Source organism: Sceloporus occidentalis, unplaced genomic scaffold (genome assembly GCF_023333645.1).
Source record: "Sceloporus occidentalis isolate IW3139 unplaced genomic scaffold, rSceOcc1.0.p SCAF_10, whole genome shotgun sequence".
Classification (NCBI taxonomy): Eukaryota; Metazoa; Chordata; class Lepidosauria; order Squamata; family Phrynosomatidae; genus Sceloporus; species Sceloporus occidentalis.
Window position 1 is genome coordinate 32,437,501 of NW_028316990.1, and position 17,023 is coordinate 32,454,523.

Here is a 17,023-nt window from a genome sequence, read left to right on the forward strand (position 1 = left end):
AAGACGTGCAACTGACTGTGTCCTTTGGTATAGTATGTGTGGTCTTTCTCACTGCTGTATTATAATGTATATAATGTGAACTAAAAAGAGATTGAGTCCATTTCACATGTATGTTGGGATGACTTGTCTAGGTTAACCCTTTGCTTCAAACAGCTACTGCTAGTTGCTAATAAAACCGCAGGCTCTCTTAGTTGTAATATATGCAAGTTCAATATTAAAAAAAAATCAATTCAGGTGTTGAGATCAAAGTTTGTTCTGTTTTGACAACCACATTTGCCCTATAAATATGTAGTATTTAAATGCGGTATGAGTAATAGTTGCATTACGATTGCTAGGACCAGGAATAAGGCGCCGAGTGGGTGTGGTATGTTTATCTTTACAGGAGGAAAAAATGCTAGGATGAATCAGTAACATGTTGCAGGAAGGCATCCCCATGAACAAGCAATGCTGCCATTAACGTTTCTCAGTGATTATTTCCTTTGCTCTTTTAGTCCAAAGAACATGTTAAGACTACTAACTGAAAGAAAACAAAATGTCTTGTACAGATTACAGTATAGGGGATTTGAATAAGTAGCCAAAAGGAGCAGGTTGAGGCTTTGTATTTCACACATTTCAAAACAGGGTGTAGTATATGATTACACATATATTTACATAAATTCAATGTAGATGATGAAGATATTGAAATACTTAAAGCTTTCTCGTGTCTTAGATCAGTCATTGATCAGAAAGGAGACCACAGTCAAGAAATGAGAAGAAGAAGGGCAGCTGTGAAAGTACTAAACAAGATCTTGGAGTGCAGAGATACACAACTGGACACTAAGGATCGTCCAAGCCATCTTATTTCCCATCTCTCTCTATGAGTGGGCTACTTGAGGAGACAGTGCAAACACTGAAAGGGGTTTCCCTTAATTTCAGCACAGGACTATATGCAGAAACTTTTTCTCAACAACTGAATCACTGTATGCTCTCTGTCTCTCCATTTTCTATTAGAAGCTTGATCTGTAAATAGGACGTTGTTGTGTGCCTTCAAATAGTTTCTGACTTATGGCAACTCTAAGGCTGTATCATGGGCTTTTCTGCACATTGAGATCCAGTATAAAGTTCACCATTTGATTCTGCTATTCTCCTTTGTGCTGTTTTGAAAAATAATCCCATTAGCCAACTGGAGAATTGCAGAATTCTAGGGAAGAGAGGTAAGTCCTGGGTGTTTCACAGGAAGTATTGGTGCCACCTTAAGGCTATTCATCTAGTTTGCCAAAGCATGGATTGGTCATATGGCAGGGTTTAGGTGTACATAGGAGATATGTGGGTGTTCAGGTTGAGGATGAAAAATATTTAACAGCTGCATCATCCACCAATAACTGTAAATGCTTAGTCTGAGTTAAACATACATCCTCCAATAGTAGTGTACGATTGTGTAATTGGAGCCTGATGTAAAATGCACACACAGTCAAGATCAAGAAAAAGGTTGCATTGGCAACTTGCATTTTGGCATCTCCTGTTTCTGAGTGATTCACCTTGTAGCTTGGACACTCTTGATTTGCCATTATTCATCTTTATATTGTTACTTACTTGGGTCTTTTCTTTTATCCCTTTCAGATTTTGGCTGTATGACATACCCTGCAAACAGCCGGACAGCTGTATTTCCTTTTTCTTGGCAACATACACACACACAGTCCACTAGAAAGCCATGTGTTTTTGTGGTCTCCTGAGACTTATCTGAGGGAGGAAATGGCTTGACCTGTTTGGTTGCTATGAAGGAAAAACACTCTTGTTTGTATTTTTGGTGAACATCTGTGTTGCATTTATTTAATTCCTTTCTGGAGGTTATTTAAAACCATGTGGCACAATGTTAGAAGATTTTATTAAAAATAAATTAGTTCTGTTTCAGTTCAGATGTCTACTGGTCTTATATTGATGCCTAAAATGGCCTGTCCTAGACATATCTCCAGCTGGAGACATAGCACTATTGATCATGAAATGGGGAGGCGATAAGGCAGAGAAATACCCTTGATCATAGAATCATAGAGTTGGAAGAAACCACAATCTAATGCCCCGTCATGCAGAAATACGCAGTGAAATACTCCTGACATATGTCCATCTAACCTCAAGTCCCATTAAATACAATGGCATAGCAAAATGTCCCTTATAAAAATGGCAAAATCAAGGTTTGCTATTTAGAATTTGTACTTATCAAAAATATTTTGAAGCTGTGGATACTTAAATCCATGGTTAAAAATCTGTGGATAAGGAGTGCCGACTGTACATATACTTTCATATACCATGCATCAGAGGAAATAGACTAAGTCTATGAAAGCTATGACTTTGAATTTCAACAGGGAGAAAAGTAAGGTGCTACACTCAGGGGGGGAAATGAAAGACTCATATATAGGATGGGTGACGCCTGACTTGACAACAGTACATGTGAAAGTCTTACTATACCCCAAGCTGAATTTGAGTCAACAGTGTTATGCAGCAGTTAAAAAAGCCAATATGATCCTAGGCTGCTTCAGTAGGAAGTGTAGTGGCTAGACTGAGGGAAGCAATAGTACTCTATTCTGCTTTGGTCAGATCTCACCTGGAATACTGTGTCCAGTTCTGGGCACCACAATTCAAGAAGGATGCTAAGAAGCTGGAGCATGTCCAAAGGGAGGCAGCCAAAATGGTGAAGGGTCTGGAAACCATGCCCTATGAAGAGAGATGTAGGGAGCTGGGTATGTTTGGGGAAGAGAAGGTTAAGAGGTGATATGATAGCCCTGTTTAAATATTTGAAGGGGTGTCATATTGAGGATGGAGCAAGCTTGTTTTCTGCAGCTCCAGACACTAGGACATGGAGCAGTGGATTCAAACTACAAGAAAAGACATTCCACCTAAACATTAGGAAGAACTTCCTGACAGTAAGAGCTGTTTGGCAGTGGAATACACTCCCTCGGAGAGTGGTGGAGTCTCCTTCTTTGGAAGTCTTTAAACAGAGGCTGGATGGCTATCTGCCGGGAGTGCTTTGATTGTGAATTCCTGCACGGCAGGGGTTGGACTGGATGATCTTTATGATGTCTTCTCACTCTATGATTCTATAAGCTTATGCTACAATTTATTTTACCTAGTGAATCTCAAACGTGCTACAAGATCCCTTTGCATACTGATATTCAAGACTCACATAGCTATGTCTCCGAATTCTTCCCCCCTTGGAAAATTAAAAAACTGTATAGGAAGAAAAAAATAATCTACTATAGTTTCATTTCAGTTAGGAATCATATCTGTCATATTGGAGGTGTGCCCATGGGTTGCATGTATATTTTTGTGTCTTGCAGCACAGAATCCAGCATAGCACCAAGAAATGCCCACTGGAAGAGGCACGTGTAGCTTTGTTCAGATTTTCTCAAGGCACGTCTACATGGCCCCTTAATCCATGGCCAGTCCAATATGTTCTGAACCAGCTGCTTGCACCAAGCCGAATCTGGTGTGATGCTGCATTGTTGTGCACACAAAACAACTGGGCTGGCTTGCTGGCTTGTCCTCTTGTTTTTGGAGCTGCTGCCTCAACTTCCTTGTGTGCAGGAGCTCCCTGTAAAGCCTGCTTGGCACGCTGCCACTTCTGCTAAGGACAGAAATGGCCACTCTAACATGTGGTCTGGATGCTCCTTAATGTCCTCAGCAGAAGCTGATCCAGCTGTCCACCCACCAAAAGAACCAGAGGTCACTCTGGGTTTCTGGAAAACACCGGGATTTCTCCTAACTTTGCTTAGTTTGGAGCACAGTCGGGTTAAGGGGAGAAAACACAGATCCTCCTCAGCAGAAGGCAAAACCAGCTTCAGGGAGAGTACCCCATTTCCCCCCTCTGTAGACAAAGGTCCAAAACACCTTGAAGAAATAATCCAGTTTTAGACCACTTTAACTGCCCTGGCTCAGTGATAGGGAATCCTGAGAATTGTAGTTTATTGTAACACCAGAGCTCTCTGACCCAAAACTACAGTTCCCAGAATTCCCTAGCATTGAGCCAGGACAGTTAAAGCAGTCTTAAACTGGATTGTTTCTGCAGTGTGTTTTGGACCAAAGTCTCACTTCTTCTTCTGTAGAGAAGATCACTCCTATCCCCTGCCAACCTAATTGTAACAGCAAAAACAAAGATTTGTAGTACTTCGCTAAGTAAAAATGGTGTCTAATTTAATAATGTTGGGTTGACAGTAGCATATCTTCCTTTTATAGGTTTGGTGAATATGTGGTCACATATGTGGCTGTTACCAGTTTGGCAATTTTTCATGCCCCGTGTCTCTAAACTGAAAGCTAATGGTTTTATCACCATGCACTGAATTAGATTACATAACTTTTTTGGGGGGGATTACTGCAAAGTGGATTTGTATTATAGCACAGCTAAAATGACCAGTGATAAGGGATAATGGGAGCTGCAGCATGTGGAGAGTCACCAGTTGCTTCCTATGGTAACTCCATAGTTGAGGTACTGAAGTAGCAGCTACTGGATCAGGCAAGAGCTCATTTAATTTGAAATAGGCCAATGCTTTATGCATGTGTAAATTGTCCTTGTTGTAAAATGTATAGCACTTTGGCCACTGCAAGCCATCTGGTGACCTAAATGTGATTTCTGCGTTTAGAGCAATCGTATGTCTAGAAATAGCTCAAAGGGATTGTTTATAGGTTTAATGCTGTAGTAGAGATTTGAGTATGAGGGAATTGCTAAGTATTGAAGTATTATGTATCATTTGTTCTGCATCCAGGCTTTAATAAAACTTAATAAGATCCCACTAGCCTCTGCTGAGAGCCAGTGTGGGCTTGAGCATTGGACTGCGACTCTAGAGACCAGAGTTTGATTTCCCACTGGGCCATGGAGACCCTTGGGCAAGTCACACACTCTCAGCCACAGAAAACCCTATGATAGGTTCACCTTAGGGTTTCGAAAAGTCAGAAACAACTTGAAGGCACCCAACAACAACAAGAGCAACGGCAATAGCATCTGCTTCCTCACTTTAGCTCCTGGCAGGATTATGTGCTTTGTTCCAAGTCCCTAACTGCTATTTAATTAGATTATTTATTTGTATAACTTGTTCTCTAGTATTCAGCTGTAGAAAAATGTTTAATTTAATATCTTTTTGAGACACTAGCCAGGGCACCTGGAAGAAAAAGAGATCTAGGCAGCAGCTGGAGAAACTGGAAATATACAGGAGACATTTGGAAGAAATACTGAACTTTGCCCTGGCTCCTTGGAGAAAAGACCTTATTCTGGCAGACCGTCTTTCCTGAGAAATGCCCAGCTGTGATGCTATGAAAGTTCACACGAGAAGGACTTTCCTTTGCCTTACTATGGCAAAAGAGGAAATAGGGCATGCGATACTTCAGAGGCCCACTACACTTTCCTTAAAGCGCCTCGTAAATCATGCCAGGTAGATTTCTGCTTCAAACAGAGTGTGTATATAGCTATATTTGTTAGACAGGTTCCATTCCATACTCGGAGCTCCCTTTCAGGTTCTTTGGCCTGCCAGCTTACATTAAGGGGAAAATAAAATGTAATGCTTTCCTATCTTGGAAGGGAGTATAGAAAACGGAAGGCCCTCATGCTACTCTTCAGCCATTTGCATCGATGCAATGCTGGAAATGTTGGATGAAATGGTAGGATATAAATCTAATAAATAATTGGGCAGACACTTTAACTTCTAGCCTTATTCAGCTTTTCTATTTATGTGCTGAAGTAGCACAGGGACGTAGCCAAGGGGGGGGGGGAGTTTCTTGGGGTCCAGACCCCCCCTTCCATTAGAAAAATGAATGGTGTGTGCTGCTGCACTGCCGCACTCAAGCCCCATTATAATGGTGGCACTTAGTCTGGACCCCCCCTTCCTAAAATCCTAGCTACGTCCCTGAGTAGCACACAAAAGGGGAACACAAGTACACTACTGCCAGCTCCTTCATTGCCATCCTTGTTGCCTCCCCACAAGGATGTATTATGGCCAAGTTCAATTACAAATAAATTCTCAGGGGTGCGTGAATGCGGTGGGATAAAAGGCGGAAAAGTATGGTAAGACCAAAAAATATGGGTGAATGAAAAATAATAGCATATTTTAGCTATTATTACCAGTATCTAAGCCTAATGAGAGGCATTTCTGCTTTTTGGAATGAGGATGAACTTATAGAAAAACTAGAAAACAACATGTCATGAGGAAGGAGATGTAGCCTTCTGGGTAAGCTTAGAAGACTGGATTTAGCTATAGGGTGGGATTGGACCATGATCCTGCGCTTTGTGTCTCCCAGTCTAAATCCTTCATAGCTTGAGTTTCCTAAAATATTTTTGACATGAATTAAAATGTTATATTCTGCAGCGAGGGCAAGAGTAATGAATACCGTATATACTCATATACGTATGTAAGTGTTGTTCCTAGTGTGACTGCCAGAATATTAATTGGATCTTGTCTAACTGTATAGTAGAATTAGTCAGGTGAATCAATTTCCTAAAGTGAATCAAGAAACATATCATGGGAACGTAGCTGGGAAAATATATGTGTAGCAAGAGCATGTGATATATAGCTTAATGCAGAGGAAGTTCTTGTTGCTGCTTCTGTGTACCATAGCAACACATATGGAGAAGGAAACATTAACAGATGCCGGCTGTGAGGAAGTAGAGTGTTTTGCACAGTTTGCATATCATGTTTCCATTTGTTCAGCAGAAGCGTGTATATCTCTGTCAAAGGAGGGTTTATGTTATAAGAAAATCTGAATGTTTCAAAATTCTGAACGTTATCATCCTCATCCTTATCACTGTTTCCATTAAAGCACATTCAGGTGATTGAGTACAAATTGGGAAACCCCCGTAGGGCCACCCCCGAAAGAATAAGGGTATCAGTTTTGTTTTTAAATGCTGGCAAGACATCTTTAGGTATGTTGGAGTATAACAAATTGGACATTAGAGAGGTTTAAACATACACACATCATATCTGGAATTCTTGTGATACAGAATATATGCATAAGTATAAGAGTTACTGGAGAGAAAATGTCTTGAATTGCCCTTAAGGCCCACAACCTGGAACAGATAAGAAATGCAGAGAGATTGGGGGATATTGCCTTTGGGGATGTGGTGGATAAGTGCTTTTGGCCTTGTGGTAGTAACATTACCTATAGCAAAGTGGCAGCCCTCTCTGCTCTTAGGGCCTTATAGAAGAAAGGAAGAATGGTTTTTTTCATGTCTCTTTTCACTTCAGAAGGTGTACCATCTGCAGCATTCTGGTTCCTAAGTGCAGAGAGCACATACAAAAGGCCTTATCTAGTTCAGCATCCTATTTGTCACAGTGATCAATGAAATGCCTCTGGAAAATCCCCATAAGGACAATAACCTCTCCTGCATTTCTCTCCAGCAACCTGGACATAACTGTCATGACTAGTAGCCACTCATAACCTTTTCTGCTATGCTTTTTAAATGGGAAACATTTCCAATACCTACTAGCATCCTAAGGAAAATTGTATAGGGAGTGCTCTGCCATGTGGTCCTTCTGAACTTCATGTTCTACTTTACTGTAGTACCTAGCGCCAAACCCTTGGAGTAAAAAGGAGGCATGGTGAGTCACAGACTGATCTGTCCATTTCTTTTCCTAACATGTGTGAGAAGATGTATCATCACTATTCTACCAATGCTGCATGAGCCACTGTCTCAGCAAATTAATTCATCTGATGAGGCTATAAATCAGAGGAACAGGCCCTCCATTTTGTTCTATTGTAACTCCCATCATCACTCATTATTTGCAGTGTTGGCTGGGCTGATGGGAGTTGCAGTTTAGCAATATCTGGAGGGTCAACTGTTTTTAGCTCCTTGTGGACATTCTTTATGATTTTATTATAGCTTGGAATGTGTATCATCATAGGATCTCTCACAATGCCAGATTAATGAATGCTTATTTTTCAAAAAAGAGATGTTATTGACACAGTACATGCAAAAAAGACCAAAGTTGTGATTTCAATGCAACGTGTGACCACATTACTGCAGTTTTGTGGGGGTAACTAAGGTGTTGTTGCTTTTTAGCCTGTGTTGGATAGTTCAAATTCCGTTTTATTGTTCTGAGAGTTTGAAAGAAACTTGTAATCCAGATGAATTATGCATAATGCTGAAAAGCCTCTAGAGTCGACGGTGGGTGGACTTGGCACACACTTTCATTCATAGTGCTATATTTAAAAGTCCATATGGAGCCGATTATTTCCTTATGCCTTTCCGTAGTCATTATTTTTCTCTTCTAGTATTTTGAAGCTTAAGTTCGGAAAAGACAGACAAGAGTTTATATGGAGGAAAACTCAAAGCTGTTGGGGTTTCATGTTGGGGAAGTTAATGTATCAGAATGTAGAAAAAGTTCTCCCGCTTCTTACTTGGCTCTTGTGTATTGTAAATGTACCACAGGATCATTCTGCGTCTGGGAATAACAGAAAAGCCAGCTGTGAGGGTGGTTTTTGCATGTGTGTGAGACAGTATGGTTTAGTAGTGGTCAAGTCTTAGTCATTGTTTAAAAACTCAATAAAGGAAAAGGGCAGGGTGGGAAAATGATGCCGAGTAAAAATATTTTGGGAAAAGCAACAGTAAATCCAGTGCTTCCTTTTCAAATCCATTTTTTCAACTCCCATATTGAAATAATTTAATGCCAAAGCCTGCATGTTTCCATTCAGATTTAGAATAGGAATGTGTGAAGTATTTTTCCTTTTAAAATGAAATTATATGTAGATCGTAAAACTTGGTATTCTTACAAATTTCCTTCTGAGATGCTATAGCTCCCATGATACCAAGCCAATGTGTGTTTTCTCCAGGCTTGCAGTTCAGGAAAATGCAAGAGAGAGGAACCTTTGACCCTTCAATTGTTTTAACCTACAACACCTACTATCCCTTACCATTGGCCATATTGGGGTAGGGCAGATGGGGGTTGTAACCCAAAATATCAATAGGGAGGAAAGTTTCTCACCCTTGGGAGTATTGTAGGGATAATGGGCAAGAAGTGTTGAGTTTCTTACTAGCATGGGCAACAGATCAGAAAACTCTCCTTGTTCTTATAACTGAGTTCCTTTCCACGAAATATGAAAACATCTTTCTTTGATCTGAGGATGAGATGTAAAGAGTTACCTTCTTTTTTCCTCTGGGTGCCTTAGGCCTTTAAGTAGGAGCTTGCAGCAACCACCTTGGTCAAATCTGCACTGCAGAAATAATGAGGTTTGACACTGTTTTAACTGCCATGGCTCAAAGCTATGGAATTCTGGGATTTGTAGTTTAGTGAGATATTTAGCCTGCTCTGACAGAGAGCCCTGGTGCCATAAAGTCCAAATCTCAGAATCCATTAGCACTGAGCCATGGAAGTGAAGGCGGTGTTAAACTGTATTATGTCTGCGTTGAAGATTTAGCCTTCTCTGTCAGAGAGCGGCGGTGCCATAACAAACTACACATCTCAGAATTCCATAGCATTGAGCCATGGCAGTTAAAGGGGTGTCAAACTGCATTATTTCAGCCGTGCAGATTAGACCCTTATTCATCTTATCATGGCAGCTTCTGATGAGAGAGGAGGTGATGGTTCAGCATTCCATGTAGCCTTGCCAGGGATTACTGGCAGCTGTCTTTCCTTTCATTCCCACCATCCTGATCTGATCTGATCATGGGAATGTATTTACTTTATACCATAAGTATTCTAGTCTGGAGTTTCTGGGCTCATCCTACCACACGCTACATCGATTCCCAAGGAAAGGGGAGGAATATGCTATTTACTGTGAGGTACTAACATTCTGTATTGATGAGAAAAGTCATTATCCTTCCCGAGACAGGATAAAGCTCATCACACAGCAATGGGATATGCTTGTGTTCTCCATCTCTCTTGGGAGTTTTTTGCAGGGAAGGAAAGAATGAGGCTGTCTTTCTCAACTATCCAGTAGATTCTCTTGGTGAAATTCCCTGGGCCATGATGCAAGACACTCTTATGGTAAATTGTGAAAGGAATAATAGATGAAATGTCCCCATCTACTAAAGCACTGTTCTATCTGCTTAGCTGGAAGATCCTTCCTTTCTCTAGCCATCCCAGGCTACATCTTGAGAGCTTCCAGATTAGTCTAATGACAGGGATAACATGCTTTAATGGAAGTGGAATGATTGTTTTGTGTGGGTCTCTTTAAATTGTCACTTTGAAATTCCATTAATTGCTATAGAAACAGTGCCAGTTGTTTTATGTGAACCAATTCTGTTTACCCAGGATTGTTATAGCACCCAGTAAGAGCTTTTGTAACAAGAACACTACCTCCTTAAATAGTGTTGTTATATAATTTATCAAATCTCATAAGAACTGGGTTTTATTTTAAAACATTAAGTCCATTGTTTACACGCTCCACCAGAACTATGCATTAGCTTCAGGTTTCATTTGTTAATATTTTATAGCTGTATGCTCAAATGGATTTGTTTTGCCAAAAGAAAACTGATGACAAGTTCCTACTACTTTTAAACAGTTAGTATCTTTCTTAACCGATAGATGTAGCAGTACATCTTTTGGAAACCAGAATGGTGATATAGTTATACAGTCAGCCCTCCACATTTGTGGCTTTGACTTTGCGGATTTGATTATCCACAGACTTGATTAATATGTTCTCTTTAAGAGCGATCCATAGTTTCTTGTGATGTATACAATCAAATGTTTTGCTATAGCCTATAAAGCATGGCAGCCAGTGTGGTGCAGTGATTTGAGTGTTGGATTACAGCTCTGGAGACTAGGGTTTGAATCACTGCTCAGCCATGGAAACCCCTTGGGCAAGTCACACCCTCTCAGCCTTTGGGGAAGGCAATAGCAAATTTCCTTTGAACAAGTCTTGCCAAGAAAACCATGCGCCTTAGGATCAGAAATGACTTGAAGGCACACAACAATGGCAAAGCACAAGTTGATCTTCTTTTGAAACTCATTTTCTTTTACTCTTTGCTTTTTTGAAGGAAGCAACCCCAGCTAGGACCCTCTCAAAGACATTTGATGTTCGAGCGGGATGAAAAAGAGGATTTTATCGCTTACCTCCCCACTTCCTCTCCAGTATGAAAAAATCATTTGGTGTGAGCCTATCTTACATGTTCAGATATGGGAACATTTGAATTTTCTTTGTCCTGTTTTCCCCAAGAGGAAAAGCTTGGCATAGGACCAAAATGTTTCCTTATTTCCACTTTTCCTTTCCTTTTCCATATGGACATTGTATTGCCATGATGTTTCAATTTGGAAGACTGTTAGGTATTTTCCAGTATGCTTTGGTTGAATTTCACGTTTTTCCTCACAGCAATTTTTTGTATGATGGCTGTTAGTATGATAGAGTCAGGTTTTTCAAATATACTTGGTGCAGAGTTGCAGAATATTGATTTTACTGTCTTCCCTTCATGTGCTATATATATATATATATATCATGAGTTCAAATGTATGAAGCAATCTTATGTCCTGTCTTATGAAACTTCTTGAATATTGGAAGCATGAGAACTTCTATTATTGCAAATGCCTATTATTGCTCTAAATGCCTGCACTGTGCTTTTGCAGAACAAAACTAGAGTTCCTTTTACATATTATTTCATACTCATTCCACTGCATTACATGAACCATTCTATTCTCCCATATTATATAGTATATTGTCAGTGTCTCCTGAAGTCAGGTATGCTGCTGTGCACATCACAGTTTATTGTTTACTTGAGACTCTTGCAGCTTTTGTGTTTCAGTTGGTAGAATGAATATAGTTTGATGTAGTCAGATATAGTTTGCTCTGCCATTGTTGTATACCTTGAAGTTGCTTTTGACTTATGGCGACCCTAAAGTGGACCTATCACATGGTTTTCTTGGGACATGTTGCTCAGAACTGCTTTATTGGTTAACTCTCCCATCCCCGTTATGTCTTTTTATGGTTCTTTTCCATCACACTTTGTCCCACTAGTCTTTAGTAAGTAGGAGGAATTAGGTTCTTGAACTAGCTGTTCATTACATTATTGCATATTGATGCTAAATAAACAGTGGTTGTGTTTTGTCAAAGCAATAATATTCTCTCTCTTTCTCAGGCACACAAACACACACAACACATGGATAACTTGGGTCCAAACACAGATAACCTGGATCCAAACTATTTAAGGCTTTAAAAATTAAAATCACTATTTTAATCTAGGCTCAGAAATGTACTGGAAACTGGTAGAGCTGGGACAAGTATAGGTGCCATAGACACGACTGTTTGGCCTCTATCAGGATCCAAGTGATTGTCTTCGAAAGCAGCTGAATTTTCAGAATCATTGTTAAAAGTGATTTGAAGCAGTGCAGATATTTCTTCCTGCATTTTAAAAATAGGTACAGGATTGTTATACTTCCTACAATTAGGATTTACATACTGTATATAGTGTTTATCTGCGGCTTCTCACAGTTTGAATTCCCTGTCTCCCATTATTGAGCTTCGTCTTTTAAAATGGCTGTTAAATGGACATTTAACATCAGCTATAGTTTGCTCTGCCATTATCTCAGGGGAGAGGCCAAATTATATCCTTCTCCTCCTTTCCTGGGCTTGCTTATATATTAAATACTGCATATACTCATGTATAAATCTAGAAATTTTAATCAAAAAATCGACCCAAAAAACCTGAGTCGACTTATCCATGGGTCAATGTAAGTACTGTACTTTAACTCTTATAAACAGGGGACCATCTCTTTGTGAAAGGCAAAAATGTAATCTGTCCGGAAAGCACTGATGCCCCTCTGCTCTCTCATCCATCCAGCCTTTAGTATGAGCACAAACAGTTATGCCTGCTGGAACTTTGTTAAGTTCTTTGGTATCATTTTCCTTTGCTTCATCCTATAAATCCTTTGTCACGTGCCCCTAAATTTTACCCTCAACTTATACAGTACATGGTCCATAATTTTACCCCTCAAAAACCTGCCTTGACTTATACGTGAGATTGACTTATAGTTAATTATATACAGTACATTTTCCTGGGTTGACGGTTTACCTGGTAAAATAATACTGATCCTGAATGGGGCATGGAAAGTGTTTAGAAAAGTTGAGAGGACACTGCAATTTACGTAGGTAACACTGGCTCATACAGACAGGCCAAAACAAAGCAGCTTCGGGTCACTTTGGAGGTACATATGCTGTTTAAATGATTCACACGGCCTAAGAGTCCGGAAGCCATGCCAAACCCATGCACCAGTCCTTAGGACTGGAGCGTAGTTTGGCACAGCATCATTCAAACAGCATACCTCCAAAGTGACCCGAAGCAGCTTTATTTTGGCCCGTCTATATGGGCCCACTGTGAATAAGGTTGAAAATATGTGAATGTGGGGTGGTGGTGGATAAAATAAAAATAGACAGAGGAAGAATATGATTGAATTGTAGTGGTGCAGCTTGGTGGTTTTCCAGATTTAAAAAATGTGCTCCTATCGGGCCGGTATGTTTAAAGATGGAAAGTAAAATATGAGACCCCTGCCTGGAGGGGATTTCCGATAGCTTCACAAAAATAGACTCTGTATATCAGGTCCTTTGTTAACTAGCAGCATCTGCACCCTATGGCTCTCATCCAAAGAATCTGTGGAGCCCGTTCCATACGTGACTTCCTTCTCTCCTCTTTGAGAAGGGAAACTGTGCATAGGATTGCTGACTCTGCTAAGGATTATAAACACATGGTTTCCTTAGGACTCTTTAGAGTTAGAAAACCAAATGGTTAGAGATGACCCCACTGTAAACTGTGATGGGGAGTCCAAAATAACTAGCTTTATGTGAAACTGACTTATGGGATTGGGCCATAAATTCTAATCCAGTTTAACATATTGATGTAATATAATGACTGAGCGCTGGGTGGTATGAATAAAGACGTCTGACTAGTTTGTTCGGTTACTGAGTTGGTATTGTATTAATTTTTTTTGGGGAGGGGACGAATGCCCTACAATGAAATCTGACTAGAAGTATATCATCCTGGAAAAAATTGTGAACTCTTTAACTGTTTGCAATTGACTGCAGCTTTGCTGATGAATGGAAGCTGGACAGATTCCCAGGTTTAAGTAGAAAGGAAATAGGTGTTTGAAAGTAAGGGTGGGCAGGAGAAAAGGGATTTAGAAGAATGGACTGGGGAGCTCACAATTCTCACCATGTTAATAATTATTATTTGAAACCCAGGTAAAAATAGCCTTCACTGTGAATAGTTCAATTTATCAGTGAAAAAAACATCAAATATCTAATAGACGTTGTGTTTTCTTGTTTGAAATGGGAATAAAAAGTGGTTCAGTTCCTGTATCCTATTAAATAACTTTTTTGTAAGTTCTGGCACTAAAAGAAATGGAAACTCCTTATATAACGACATCATGATAACATCACGGTATGCTTCATCTGTTTAGTCATTTGGGCTGAAACAACTTATTGCCGAGTGCAGGAAATCACTGTTTTCTTTCTCTAAAGAACATCCTTGACCTTTCTGCTGAAATACTTCCTAATGGTATGCAATGAACTACAATAAAGTTGCAGGAATTTGACAGCTAGAATATAGTGTAATGTTTGAGGTTGCATTCCTGTGAGGAAACTAATGCTGATGTACGGTCTCTTCCAACTCTATGATTCTATGATTCTATGTTATTTTAAGAAGTAGCCAGTGCTGAAATATTCTGGGTTGCTTTTTTAGTATTTTCTGAGCACATCTTCAGTTGTGGGTCACAAAAAGCCTCTGGTTGTTTTAGGCACACAGAAACGACTTATGATAGCAAGAATAGAGGTGCCAATGGCTTTGCAGTCTGATGCCTTTGTATGTTCTCTGTTTCTGTGAAAATCACAGGTCTATCATCATCATCCTCACTGTCATCACCACCATCATCATCATATGCCACCTTTCTCCCAGAAGGCATATATACCATAGAGATGTCCGCAGTTCTGTTAAAGAAAACACTAATAACATTTTGGTCTGATGTATTGGCTTTTCCGCACTTTTATTCCTTCCAGGATTCCTGGTTATATGAATAATAGAACTAAGTAATGGAGGCCCCTGCAGTATATTTAACAGTACAACCCTAGTTGACTAAGGAGCTTATAGAGAAGCACTTTAATTATCTGCAAGGTGGCTTTTAGTAAGGGCCGTGTTTCATGAGGGGGGAATATTGGCTCTGCTGACGGATTGCACCACGCACCATGCACACCAAGCAGGCGTTTTACTCCACCCAGACCTTTTGTACCCTGCTTTCTACCATTTAGTGCTCTTAAAGCAACATACAGGGCTGTTTTCTCTCCCCCATCCCCTAGGGCTGGCAAAGGGCTGGCAAAGGGCTGGCAAAGGGCTGGCCGCTAGAAAAAGTGGAACATTTTACAGCTTGGTGGTGATTTTATTCTTCTTTATTTGTTTGAAATAACTACAGTGTCTCTTTGGTATCCGCTGAACTGCTATCCATGCAGTTCCTTAGAACTAGTGTTACATTATTATAATGTTTTTCCTTTGGGCTATTTAGCTACTACAGATTATAATAACTGCAGGGTGCAAAGGTACAGCAAGGTCAACGGTGCCTTTAGGAACCTCAGGACCTGTGGCCAAATCTGGTCCTGTCAGTGCCCTAACCTGGCTCTTTGGCTTCCCCAGATAGCCACCCATCTTTCCTCATTACATCATGTTCTTGTGGTTTCGCATCTTTTGCATCATTTTTGTCAATTCTGAAAGGTTGAAATGCCTTTCCTAGGTTTAGTTATTGGCACTGAGAGCTTTAAACTCAAGTATGCTGATATTTTGGGTGAGTGGTGTTTTCAGTTCCACCCCTGGAATGCAGCCCAGAAAACCTTTCTGAAATTGAATTTGGCTCTTGGGGTGAAAGAGATTCCTCTCTCTTTGCCAGACCATTTATTGAATGGCTGGCAGCTTTGCCACCTGGTTCAGAGGTCCAGAATTTTGATAACTGTCGTGGGTCATAGTATTTCTCCCTAAGCTCCAGTTCTTTGGCCCAGTCGCTGTGATCTGTGTTGGCAGCTTGGCTGCCATTTTGGCTCCTAGAGCTGTTGAGTAAATGCTTTACTTCCTAAGAGCATTGGCTGCACCAAAGTCAGTGGCTGCTATGTGGAGGTGCAGTAATTGATTGAAATGAACTTATTTTATATGTCTATAATATATGGTCATTATTTCAGATATTATCCTTCAAAAATGACAGTAATATTACTGTATATTTTAAAGGGCAGGATTTTGTACTCCATTTTCGTAGTCCTTGCAATGAGAGTTTGCTGGTTTTTAAATATGTTGTGTACAGATCAACTGCATACTTTCTTTTTTGATGCGAACATAAAATTGTCTTCTATTGGAAGATAATTAAATTTCTTATCTAGAAGAATAAATTAGATTAGTTAGCGATGTATCATGCCTTACAAATGCTCCTTCTCATTACGCTTTATGAATGTTTCCAATTGACGTTTTCTAGATATATACTGGGAGCAACTTCTTGAGTAGTCAAACACACAAGAGGAGAGATGGAAAATTATGGTTCACTCTGATCCCTGTTTCTCTTTAGTTTCCTAAATGTGTGTGCTTTTAGATAAGTAAAAGTACTAGCTGTTTAAAATGACTTCATTTGTCATGCTTTGCTCTTGATGTGGAACAAGGCAATGTTCCTAATTATATCAGCACATGCCTTTCACAGAGTTTGAGGCACAAACTGCTTTGATACATTTTAGACTAAGTTAAACGTTTCCAGATTACTCACTATATTACATGTTCAATGGGTAGAAGCGCTAATGCAGTTATTTGCTAACTAATGACAGTGCTGAGTCCTATATGGAAAAAAAGACAGCCTGAAGGTGTTTATTGTTAGACGAAAAGCTTTCTGCAAATGATAACAGTGTCTCATAATAAGAAAATGTGTGAAGTACAGAGCATTTCCTACTGTTTTCAACTAATGATGGCTTGTCACACCAGAGGCAAAGTGTGCTTGGTTTTAACTGTAGTTTGTCAAAACAAGCCAGTTTTAAACCATGGTTTGTTGTCTTTTCCTGACTGAATAAACTACAGTTACAAAGAATTAACTGGCAAACTGCAGTTAATTAAAATGCAAGAAAATGG

General features: G+C 39.8%; 1 protein-coding gene across 3 annotated transcripts in view; it reads left to right on the forward strand.

Moving 5' to 3' along the window:
* CYTH3 (cytohesin 3) overlaps window positions 1-17,023 on the forward strand; it is a 52,779-nt gene that overhangs the window by 4,359 nt on the left and 31,397 nt on the right. The window lies entirely within an intron of this gene.